Raw genomic sequence first — 13,358 nt, 5'->3', positions numbered from 1 at the left:
CCTAAGCTTATATTCATCAGTCACTCACACCCCCTGTAGTTACTGTCCTTTGTTCCAGTTTCTTTCAGGTATCCTTGGGGGTGGACAGGCTCTCTCTTTAGCCAGCTGAAGACAAAATGGAGGGGTCTCCCAGGGGTTTAAACAGACTTTTCCTTGTGGGTGGAGACTCTCTCCTATGCAAAGTCCAGCTCCAAGATAGAGTTTTGGAGTCACATGGGCAAGTCACATGTTCATGCATGACTCAGTTTTTACAGGCTTGTTCACATGTTACCTTGAACGTCCTCATGAGACTTCTTATGTGGATTGGAGCCTTCTGATTCATTGTCCCTTACGTGCTTCTTGACTGGGCACTTAATTTGCACATTCCTTTCTCAAGAAGCTGACCAGATGCTTTACAAAGGCTACTTAAAAATCAAGTATGCAGCCAATATGCATAACTTTGAATACAATAATGACATACATACAAATAGGATGAATAGATTCAGTAGATCATAACCTTTACAGAGATATGTTACATGGCATATGTAGCATAAAACATATTCCAGTTATGTCATATATACATTCATAAGCATATTTCCGTAAAGACTTATGGGGGGCACCATCACAGCCTGTACACAAACGCAAGAAGCCTGAGAAACAAACAGGAAGAATTAGAAGTCCTGGTACAGTCAAGGAACTATGATGTGATTGGAATAACAGAGACACAGTGGGGTAACTCCCATGACTGGAGCACTGTCATGGATGGGTATAAACTGTTCAGGAAGGACAGGCAGGGAAGAAAAGGTGGAGGAGTTGCACTATATGTCAGAGAGCAGTATGACTGCTCAGAACTCCGGTATGAAACTGGAGAAAAGCTTGTTAAGCCTTGGTTAAGATTAGAGGGCAACAAGGGTGATGTCGTGGTGGGAGTTTGCTGTTGACCACCAGACCAGGAGGATGAGGTAGACAAGGCTTTCTTCAGACAACTAACAGAAGTTTTCAGATCACAGACCCTCATGAGGGTCTTCAATCACCCAGACATCTGCTGAGAGAGCAATACAGCAGTTCACAGACAAATCCACGAAGTTTTTGGAGAGTGTTGGGGACTTCCTGGTGCAAGTGCTGGAGGAACCAACTAGGGGCTGTGCTCCTCTTGACCTGCTTCTCACAAACAGAGAAGAAGTGGTAGGGGAAGTAGAAGTGGGTGGCAACTTGGGCAGCAGTGACCATGAGATGGTCAAGTTCAGGATCCTGACAAAAGGAAGAAAGGAGAGCAGCAGAATACGGACCCTGGACTTCAGAAAAGCAGACTTTGACTCCCTCAGGGAACTGATGGACAGGATCCTCTGGGAGGGTAATATGAGTGGGAAAGGAGCCCAGGAGAGCTGGCTGTATTTCTTACTGAGGGTGCAGAAACAAACCATCCCGATGTGCAGAAAGAATAGCAAATACGGCAGGCGATCAGCTTGGCTTAACAGATAATATTCAGTGAGCTTAAACACAAAAATGAAGCTTACAAGAAGTAGAATCTTGGACAGATGACTAGAGAGGAGTATAAAAATATTGCTTGAGCATGCAGGGGTGTAATCAGGAAAGCCATAGCACAACTGGAGTCGCAGCTAGCAAGCAATGTGAAGAACAACAAGAAGGGTTTCTACAGGCATGTTAGCAACAAGAAGGCGGTCAGGGAAAGTGTGGGACCCTTACTGAATGGGGGAGGCAACCTAGTGACAGAGGATGTGGAAAAAGCTGAAGTACTCAATGCTTTCTTTGCCTCGGTCTTCACAGACAAGGTCAGCTCCCAGACTGCTGCACTGGGCAGCGCAGTATGGGAAGGAGGTGACCAGCTCTCAGTTGTGAAAGAACAGGTTAAGGACTATTTAGAAAAGCTGGACATGCGCAAGACCATGGGTCCAGATCTAATGCATCCGAGGGTGCTGACGGAGTTGGCGGATGTGATTGCAAAGCCATTAGTCATTATCTTTGAAAACTCATGGTGATCGGGGAAGGTCCCGGACGATTGGAAAAAGGCAAATATAGTGCCCATCTTTTTTAAAAAAGGGAAGAAGGAGAATCTGGGGAACTACAGACCAGTGAGCCTCACCTCATTCCCTGGAAAAATCATGGAGCAGGTCCTCAAGGAATCCATTTTGAAGCACTTGGAGGAAAGGAAGGTGATCAGGAACAGTCAACATGGATTCACCAAGGGCAAGTCATGCCTGACCAACCTGACTGCCTTCTATGACGAGATAACTGGCTCTGTGGATATGGGGAAAGTGGTGGATGATATACCTTGACTTTAGCAAAGCTTTTGATATGGTCTCCCACAGTATTCTTGCCAGCAAGTTAAAGAAGTATAGCTTGGATGAACGGACAACAAGAAGACTATATCGTTGGGCTCAACAGGTAGTGATCAATGGCTCGACGTCTAGTTTGCAGCCAGTATCAAGCGGAGTGCCCCAGGGGTTGGTCCTGGGGCCAGTTTTGTTCAACACCTTCATTAATGATCTAGATGATGGGATGGATTGCACCCTCAGCAAGTTTGCGGATGACACTGAACTGGGGGGAGAGGCAGATATGCTGGTGGGTAAGGATAGGGTCCAGAGTGACCTAGACAAATTGGAGGATTGGGCCAAAAGAAATCTGATGAGGTTCAACAAGGAAAAGTACAGAGTCCTGCACTTAGAATGGAAGAATCCCATGCACCGCTACAGGCTGGGGACCGGCTGGCTAAGCGGCAGTTCTGCATAAGACGACCTAGGGATTACAGTGGACGAGAAGCTGAATATGAGTCAGCAGTGTGCCCTCGTTGCCAAGAAGGCCAATGGCATATTGGGCTGCATTAGTAGGATCATTGCCAGCAGATCGAAGGAAGTGATTATTCCCTTTTATTTGGCACTGGTAAGGCCACATCTGGAGTGTTGCAGCCAGTTTTGGGCCCCTGACTACAGAAAGGATGTGGACAAATAGGAGAGAATCCAGTGGAGGGCAATGAAAATGATTAGGGGGCTGGGGCACATGACTTATGAGGAGTGGCTGAGGGAACTGGGGTTATTTGGTCTACAGAAGAGTGAGGGAGGATTTGATAGCAGCCTTCAACTACCTGAAGTGGGGTTCCAAACAGGATGGAGCTCGGCTGTTCTCAGTGGTGGCAGATGACAGAACAAGAAGCAATGATCTCAAGTTGCAGTGGGGGAGGTCTAGATTGGATATTAGGAAAAACAATTTCACTAGGAGAGCGGTGAAGCACTGGAATGGGTTACCTTGGAAGGTGATGGAATCTCTATCCTTAGAGGTTTTTAAGGCCCGGCTTGACAAAGCCCTGGTTGGGATGATTTATTTGGGGTTGATCCTGCTTTCAGCAGAGGGTTGGACTAGATGACCTCCTGAGGTCTCTTCCAACCCTAATCTATGGTTCTATGAAACTACCCTTTTCCTTATTCCCAGTGAACCAATAGCTCTGAGGACCCCACCATGGATCTGTGTGTAAACTTCTTTATCCAAGCCATTTTATACAGGACATTTGGAGACTGCTTATTATCTAAGCTAGCCATTTGCCTATCTACTGCTCACATAATGCTCTACTCACCCTGTGCGCCTCCTTCTGGCTTATTCTGTGAATAGGAGGCTTAAGACAGAATAAGCCTCCTTGGGGACCAGCTCTGCCAGTCTGACACCCCTTCCTGCAGTCACTCACTCCATCTCTCTCTCTCTCCTCCTCTTACTCTATGGCTTGGCCCTCCAGCGAGGTCACTGTAGTATTCCCCTCTTGGAGGGGGAGGGGTAATCAAAGTCTCTCAATGTCCCAGGCAGTCTTCCAATTCACTGCCCCTTAACAGAGAACCCAGGCCTACCCTCTATGCTGGGCTCCAGCCCAGGGACCCTACAACAAGCAGTCCAGGTCTTCACAGTCCTACCCCGGGGGGGGGGGGGTGCATGTGTGCACAATCTCTCCCCCTGAGTGACTACAGCCTCTCTCTACAATGCCTTCTGCTTGCAACTGCTGGGCTTTATACAGCTGCATCCTGTTCCTGCCAGCTGAGCCTTGTCTATAATTAGTCCTCACTGCTCCCTGGCTCCTCCTGCAGGTGCAGCCTCTGCAGTTAATTGGTCCACCTGGTCCCCCGTAGCCTCCTCAGGCCTTGTGTGGGGTGGAGCCCCCACCACATTGTTATTCAGGGGATTCTGATCACTAGCGACTCCCAGCACATATGTGTATAGCTCAGAAAACATCAGTGCCATTCTCCTACAGGAGTTTTAGATCTGTCCATGGAAATGGGCGGGAGGGTTATCACTGTGCACTCAGATTTTCACTCACATTTGACACACCCACCCCTGTACGTCTGGGCCCGAATGTTGATGTTTTCAGCCTAGAGCTCTCCCCTCACAGCCAGACTGGCACTGCTCACTGACTGCTTTTGTGCTTCCCTCTCCCCGTACAGCCGGCTCACTCCACAGCTGGAGTCACTGTGCAGTGGGAGGCTGCCTGTCCGTACACAGAGGGCCAAATTCCACCCTGCTGCCTTACGCCCTGCAGCCCGACTGAGGCTATGGGGGGTGGCTGGGAGCAGAACCTCCCAGCCATGAGCGAATGGAGGGGAATTCCCCTTCTGAGTCCAGGCGCCAGTCATAGGAGTGGCCAGATGACTGAGCCGACACATCTAGGGTCTTGGCTCCAGCAGCAGCTACCTTAGGACAGGACAAAAAATAACCCACAGCCCCTAATGCCCAGCAGCTGTGTTTCCGATGGAGATGGTCAAATGCCTCCTTATTCCTGTGCACAAGCGGATAGTGTCTCTTAACTATGCTCCTGAATAACTAGCTCTGAATCCCCCAGCTCCCTTTGGGTGGGTGCTGCAGACCCCAGGTGTCTAACACAGCCCATGGCCAAGCCCCGTTGGTGTCAGCTAGCTCCCACCATGCTGCACTAAGGACAGATAACACTTCCTGCTCCGAAGGCACTGGAGCTAACTGCTGTTCTCATTAACATGGCTATTGTGCTAGCACTGAAGGCCTCTGCAGGGTTGGGCCCCATTGTGCTAGGCACTGTACAAACCAAAAATCCAAGGACAGGCCCTGCCCCAAAGACAAGGGGGAGTGGGCAGACAAGGCAGAGAAGTGCGTGTGGGCAAGGGGGTACTACATGGCATAGCTGAGCCAATCAGGGCACACACCTCACCACCCTCCGGCACAATGGCAGAGGTGAGTTTGGGGGAAGGGAGTCGCAGGTGGATATGAGGGTGACTCTGGCTGGACTTGTTTCCCACTGGTGCGAGCGGGGTGGCTGGAGAGAGAACATGGAGGCTGGTGTCAATGGCAGAGCGAAGGTAGACACTGGCCTGGCGAGAAGCAAGCCGGGGGATGGGGAGGGCAGGGGGGTTGCCAGGAAGGACTTTGTGTCTGATGCAGCAGAAGATGGGGAACCACTGGAGGTGTGGGGTGGTTGCAGAGTCTGAGCAGCTGATCTTAGCAGCCACATCAGGAATGGATTTGAGATGAACGAGGCTGCAGGTCTCAAAGCCACAGGGGAGGGTAGGGGAGTGCCATTACCAAGGAGCCAGAGGGGAGGGGAGGGCATTATCGAGGCACCAGAGGATCAGGGCTGAGAGGAGAGGGTGGCCGTGTGGGCAGAGAGGAAAGCGTCTAGTACAGGGGTGGGCAAACTACAGCCCAGGGGCTGCAGCCAGCCCTTCAGACGTTTTAATCTGGCCCTTGAGCTCCTGCCGGGGAGCAGGCTCCAGGAAGGAGTGGGAGGAGCAGGAACATGGCGCGCTCTGGGGAGAAGGCGGGGACGAGGTGGGGCCAGGGCAGGGATTTGGGGGAAAAGTTGGAATGGGGCAGGGAGGGGGCGGGGCCTCATGGAAGGGGTGGAGTGAGGGCGGGGCCAGGGGCAGAAGGGGGTCAAGCACCCACGGAAAAGAGGGGAAGTCAGAGCCTATGTGTCTAAGAGGGGAAGTCAGCGCCATACAATTTCCATACCCAGCTGTGGCCCTCGGGCCAAAAAGTATGCCCTCCCCTGTTCTAGGAATTGCAGAGGTTATCAAGGCTTATTCCCTTGCTATCACTAGAGGGCAACATGATGGCAGCTGCTGGAGCCATTGTGACATTCCAGCCAGCCAAGGGCAGTACTGTGCCCGTGTGCAAATGGACACATCACCTGTCCATCACGGGGGAGGCTGGCGCAGCCCGTCACAGGGACACTGGCACAGGCCGTCATTGGGGGACGCTGGCACAGCCTGTTGCGGGAGGCCACTGGCACAGCCTGACCTGGGGGACATGGGCGATGCTGGCACACCCCATTGTGGGGAGAGGCTGGCACAGCCTATCATGGGGGAATGCTGGCACAGGCCATCACGGGGGGGATACTGGCACAGCCTGTCGTGGTGGACGCTGGCACAGGCTGTGACTAAAAGGCTGCAGCCAGATCTATTTGGGTGGCACATCACTGTGTACACGGAGCACTCGCCCTGCCATGGCTGCACCAGATGAGAGGGGCCAATGCCAAGCTCCTGAGGTGGAGTCTGTCCTTTCAGGAATATGAGATGGAGGAGGTCCACGTTAAGGGGAGTGCAAATGTTATAGCTGATGCTTTGTCCTGGAGAGGGGGGCCTGGACTTCTCCAGGTCACTGACTAAAGTGATCCCGCTCGGCTGGGTCTTGAAGAGGAGAGAGATGTGATGAAGTGGAGATTTTCCCTTGTTATGTTGTATGTGAGTCTTACTGTTTTGCATGAATGCTATGTGTGCCTCAGTTTCCCTTTGTATTGCACCAATGTCTAGGTGGTGGGAATAAGCGTGTGTGACTTTTGTGAGGGTTTCTCCAGCTGCCTACAAGGATGCTATGGCTGCCCCTTCATAACCTGAGACCCAGGAGGGGGCAGTGAGACAAAGGCCAGAGGAGGAGCAACGGGCAGGGTAGGGGCCAGGCAGCTGGAAGCTAGTCACTCTCTGCTGGCTTGCGGCATGGGAGGAGGGCTAGAACCTTGGCTCTGGGCTCCCTTCCCCCCAGGATGGACTTGGCTGAAAGTCACTGATTTCTGTGCTACAAGTTCTGCCCTACATTGTGTTCCTGTGGACTAATAAACCTTCTGTTTTACCAGCTGACTGAGAGTCACGTCTAACTGCGGAGGTGGGGTGCAAGGCCCTCTGGCTTCCCCACGAGCCCCACCTGGGCGGACTCGCTGTGGGAAGCGCACGGAGGGGCAGAGGATGCTGAATGCTCCGAGGTCAGACCCAGGAAGGTGGAAGCTGTGTGAGCTTCTCCCCCTGAAGACAGGCTGCTCAGAGAGGAGACGGCACCCAAGTCCTGACTGGCTTTGTAGGGAGCAGTTCCAGAGCATCGCCCCGGGACTCCGTGACACAGGCTGTCAGTGGGGGACATGCTGCCTGTCACGGGGGGCTGCTGGCACAGGCCGTCACGGGAGGACATTGGCACAGCCTGTAATGGGGAACGCTGGCATAACCTGTTGTGGGGGGATGCTCGCACAGCTCATGACGGGGGAACCTGTCACGGGGGAACGCTGGGACAGCCCGTCATGGGGGGGAGGGGACACTGACACAGTCCATCTTGGGGAGACGCTGGCCCAGCCTGTCACAGGGGGACTCTGGCATTGCCATCACAGGGGGACGCTGGGACAGTCCATTGTGGGGGGTGAGGGGGGGAAGACACTGGCACAGTCTGTCATGGGGAGACGCTAGCACAGCACGTCATGGGGGGTTGCTGGCCCAGCCCGTTGCAGGGTGACACTGTCCCAGCCTGTCACAGGGGATGTTGGCACAGCCCTTCGCTGGTGACGCTGGCACAGCCAGTCACGGGGGGGAGGGGGACACTGGCACAGCCTGTCACAGGGACGCTGGCACGGCCCATCTCGGGGGTCCTCAGAGTCCTTCACAAAGAGCCCTCCGTAAGGGAGCTGTCCGAGAACGGCCCCAGAAGGCACCGCTGAGCAGAGGGCAGGAGGGGGAGAGCTCAACAAAGCTCAGGCAATGCAAGGGCTGAATGATCATCCCAACGGGCTAGAACTGCAAACATCATGAACAATTAAACCTCATTAACTCCGCAGACAAAGAGCAGGACCATTCTGAGAGGAGGATGCGACTGAGGGTCGGAAGGCACGAGAACACATGCTGGTTACACAGACAGCCATGAAAGGGCTCTTGTAAAAAAACCACACTGCCTTACCATGCGGTCCAGTTGGAAGCATGGTCCTCCGAGAGCCAGTCTATCAATGGCCTCCAACCTTGGGTGGTGTCTACATTGCCTGTGAACAAGCTGCAGTGTGCCCCAACCTTCTGCGTGCTTCATCAGCAGGAAACCGCGAAGGGCCCAGTCCTGCTCACCATATGCACCCCACCAGGCCCTTTAGGGCTGGGGTGGGCAAATTACTGCTAGCAGACCCATCAGACCTTTTAATCCAGCCCTCAAGCTCCTACCAGGGAGCGGAGTCGGGGGCTTGCCCCGCTCCGTGTGTGCCGTGGCTCCGTGTGGCTCCCAGAAGCAGCAGCATGTCTCCCCTCTGGCTCCTAGGTGTAGGGGCAACCATGGGGCTCTGCATGCTGCCCCCTCCCCAAGTACTGCCACTGCAGCTCCCATTGGCCAGGAACTGTGGCCAATGAGAGCTGCAGGGGTGGCACCTGTGGATGGGGCAGCGCGCAGAGCCACCTGGCCGCACCTCTGTGTAGGAGCTGTAGGGGGGACAGGCTGCTACTTCCAGGAGCTGCTTGAGGTAAGCACCGCCTGGCGCCTGCACCCCAACCTCCTCCCACACCCCAACCCCCTGCCCAGCCCTGATCCCCCTCCCGCCCTCCGAACCCCTCAGTCCTAGCCCGGAGCATCCTCCTGCACCCCAAACCCTTCATTCCCAGCCCCACCCCAAAGCCTGCACCCCCAGCTGGAGCCCTCACCCCTGCCCCCATACCCCAACCTCCTGCCCCAGCCCAGAACCCCCTCCCGCACTCTGAACTCCTAATTTCTGGGCCCAACCTAGAGCCCACACCCCTGGCTGGAGCCTGCACCCCCTCCTGCACCCCAACCCCCAATTTTGTGAGCATTCATGGCCCGCCATACAATTACCATAGCCAGATGTAGCCCTCAGGCCAAAAAGTTTGCCCACCCCTGCTTTAGGGCCACGGTCTGCTCACAGTTACACTGCTTGTCGAGCCAGAGTTGACGGTGGGGTCACTCAGAACAACAGTGGCCTGTTGAATTCCTCTCCCTTTTGGCCAGGCACAGGAGATCCCAGTCCAGGTTAGGAATTGCCTTCGGAGCCTCACCAGGAAGATCTCCATGCGACTGAGCTCAGTCCTTGAGGAGGAATCCCTGGTGATTATTTACTGTGGCCTTTCCTGCTCACACCTGCTGAGTTTAGGGCTGCAGAATGCTGCCCACCCATTCTGTCTGGGCTATGGAGCTTAAATTGTGACATGGTTTCTTCCCCACCCAATGTCTGTGACCTCACAACCATCTCCACAGCAACAGCAGGTGATGTCACGGCAGAGGATTATGACGCCATGAGGACCAGCATTTTCAAAAGTAGCCTTGGATTTAGGGCACCTCTGTTTTCCCTGGGCCTGATTTTCAGGGGTGCTGGCACCCTCAGCTCCTCATTCACTGTAATTAAAGCTGGGGGTGCTCAGCACCAGGTGCCTCAGACTGGGCATCCAACCCTGAGGCAAGTGCTGGCCTGCAGGCGTAAGTGGAGAGGTGTTGAATGCCCTGAGTTGCTACCGACTCCATGGGACATGGCAGGGGTTCAGCACCTTGACTGTAGGGGCAGAGAAGACCTTGAAGGCTGCCCGGTGCCACATCCCCATTGCAACTTGTCAGGACTCCTCCTTCCATCATCCGACCCATTTGTGAACTTTGCAAGCTGGAGCTGGTTCCTGTACCCAATGAAACCCATGAGAGAGTCTTTCCACTGACTGCAGCGGGCTTTGGGGGCTCCTCTAGCCCCTCATGTCTGGGCTTTTCTTTCAGCCACTGCTCCTGTGTGGGTTATGCGGTTAGCTGCATGACATCCAGCTACCCTGGGCCCCGCTAGTGCGGGAAAACTCTTATGCCTGCTCCCCAGAAAGAATTGCCCACTGGCACCAAGCCAAGGGGGCCCCCACTGCTTCCTTGTAGCAAGAGGAACTTGTGAGACCTTCCAGGGGCCATTTGGGGCCCAAAGACAGCCCCCTGGATAGGGATACATTCAAGGGAGGTCATTCAGATGTAGTATTGGATGCTGGACCTGTAATCTTCTGTGGCAGAGTTGGATAAGGGTGGGTATGGACTACATTGTTGGTGCCTTTGTGCGTACATCTTCTGTCCCCAGTGAATGACAAGCAATGAAAGAAGATGGTCCCTTCAGAACCCCAGCTCCTGTGTTCGTGCAAACAGCCATATCTCCTCGACCATAAAGAAGCCGGGAAGAGTTGGCTATGGTGGAGAGGTGAGAGCAGCATGTAATTATTCCAAAATAGAATGTCTCGCAGTGTTGTGCAGGAGGTATCAGATGCTCTTTAATGAAGCCTGGGTTTATTTTTAAATGCCTTGGCCATCCGTGATTCGCACGCTGTATGTTCTTGTGTATCCCTGGCAAGCCTGGCTTGACAAATACAAGTTAAAAATAGATGTTCTTGAAGGAATCAAACATGTGGCGAGGACACAAACTGTCGTTCCCCCTGTATGTGTGGGGAACCAGACTGCCAGGCGGATGAAACACATCAGCTGCTTGGCTGACAATGTGGTGCAGACCCCATGGGAGGTGCGTAGTGAGAAGGCACCGTGTGGAGGTTGGTTGCTTTCCCCAGTTCAGCCATCAGGGCAGAGTGCAGCAATTAGAAACCAGCAGAGGCACCAGAACACACCTCACAGCACAGCTGGACGGGAGCAGAGGTAGGATGGCCTCATTAGAACAAACCACTAGTGTCTGTGAGCGGGAGCATCGACAGAGACAACAGCTGAGCCGCTAACTCCCCTTCTGGTGCTTCACCTGATGCCCCGATCGCCTGCTCCTGCCTCCTGGTGCTCTTCACTTCTCTGGACTCCAGATGACCCTTTTGCCTCTCCCCCCAAAAACACAGTCACTCTCCGAATCTTACCGCTACATGCCTTACTGCCGTCTCAATGACGAGTCACCCCGCTCCCTGGGCCAGGACAGCAGCCTTGGCTGTGTGCCCGTGGGGGATGGCTATTCCGTCCCATCCTGTTCGGAGGACGACTGGTTCCCTGGGGCATGTCCCGGTGCTTTACGGAATGGCAGATGATGCCTGCAGCAGGGAGGTCATTTCACCTAGCACCTAAACGCAGTCACCTCTCAGATGGGATGAGCATTCTAGCCATGCTACAGAGCGGCTTTGAACAGGACAGGAAGAGGAAAACCTTATCTAAGTGAAGCAACAGCAGAATATTTTCACTGGCTCAGTTGGAATCTGGCCAGCCCAGCAGGGTTAACACCCCGACTCACATGAGAAGGGCCAGGAGCAGAAGTCGGGATTTCTCTTTTATGCATCATCTGAAAGATGACGCCTCCCCCACTGCAAGGCCCCCTAAAACTAGGCTGAGGCATTGGGTCAGTGCTCTCTGTCAGAGAAGCATACCCCTGCCTCAGCCCCTGCCCTCCCACCAGGGCTCAGCACCCAAGTACCATGTCAGGGCATTGGGCCAATACAGCAGAGTGCACCAAGGCCTCTTCCAGTGTCTACCTGGCTTTTCCTTGGCAGCTCCCATGCATACACTGTGCAGACACAAACCCTTGTAGCTGATGAGCTCATGGCCCACATTGCCAAGGACTTTCTCCAGCCATTGGGAGCCTGCAAAGCATCTCTGGGTGGAGATTATGGTGCTAAAGCACAATTAGCACCCAGCACTGGTTTCCTCCTTGGGAGGATGGGGCATTCTGCACAGCTCCTTCTACCCCTGCCATTCGTTCTACCTTTAACCCCCACACCAAAGCCACTGTGACACAGTGACCTCCTTCCAGGGCTCATTTGTGTCTGTGCCGCTCCATGGGGCCACTCGACATTACACAACCATCACAGCTTGGGATCTGAGAGCAGGAGCCCTGCCGGGTCGAACCAGCCAATGGGTCTGCGTGCTTCCACAGGCCATTGTAGCCAGTGGATATAAAGCACCTGTTTGATCTTGAAAGAAGTAGGGGATAGAAGAAATAAATAACAAATGTAAATGCAAGAGGAAGGCAATATTTACACCTGATCATAAATATCACCTAGTAATTGCCTCCCTGCAGCTTTATTGGAACAATCTGGGTTAGTAATTAAATCCCCAGCAGGGACCAAGTGTCATTGGGGGTAAACACACGATAAATTATCTGATACTTAAAGGTCAATTGCATGGAAATTTTCTTTTGTTAACTTCATGGCAATAAAGAGCTCCCCAGGGAGCCAGGAGAGGCTGGTCACTGGCTCCCAACAGAAGGAGGACCAAGACGTTCTCTTCCTGCATGTAGCAGGATGCAGACTCACCGGCGGCACCTCCTGCTGGTTGTCCTTGGGAATTAGCCTTCCAGCCTCCAGAGTGCCCTCTTCAGGCTGGTGTCTCACCTTGCTGCTGGCTCCCGTGTCCCTCCCAGGACCCCAGTGCCCCTTTCACTGGGTGCTGCCTCCTGGCAGTACCCCACAGTTCTGGGTCTCCCCCTGCCAGGGGAACCCCCACGCACTATCCCTACCTCACCTCAGTCATAGGCTCCTGCCAGTCACCAGCTAGCCACTGCGCCCTGGGGCAGACTGCAGTATGAGCCACTCATCACAGGCAAGGTTGGGTTTGGACCTGCTGCCTCTGCCTACCTGTGGCTGCCCCTGCAACCCCCATACATAATAGACCGTACCAGGCCCGCAGCCTGGGGCTTTCCTAAGCCGGAGCTCCCAGGCTCCCTTGGCCTTTCCCCAGCCCTGCTCCAAACTGGGTCCTCTATTCAGGTCTCTACAGCCAGATCCCTCTCTCTCAGAGCTAGAGAGAGTGCTCTTCTGCTCCTGGCTTCCCTGGCTTTTATAAGGCCCACTGGGTCTGCTTGGGGCGTGGCCCCCAGCTGCGGCTGCGGCTGCTCTGCCAATCAGCCCTGCTCTTCCCCTGGTCAAGCCCTCTCCCAGAGCTATCTTAAACCCCTCTGGGCCTGAGCGGGTGTCCACCCTGCTACACTGCACCTTTGGGTTATCCATGTCTGGGTGCAGACCAACCCAACCCCATCATGGGGGTGCTTGAGAGTACCACTTGAACTCATTCTCTGGTCACACCATCTTAGAGGGCTGTTGGTGACCTTTCTGGTGCCATACTGAGGTGCATGGTTTAATGCCTAGACTCATGTAGGCCCAAATTGGTGCTGAGCATGTGCAAATCCCATTGCCTTCAACTGGAGCTCCAAGTTATCAGCCAATCTC

This window comes from Caretta caretta, chromosome 10, assembly GCF_965140235.1.
Source record: "Caretta caretta isolate rCarCar2 chromosome 10, rCarCar1.hap1, whole genome shotgun sequence".
Classification (NCBI taxonomy): Eukaryota; Metazoa; Chordata; order Testudines; family Cheloniidae; genus Caretta; species Caretta caretta.
This window is presented reverse-complemented; position numbering follows the sequence as displayed.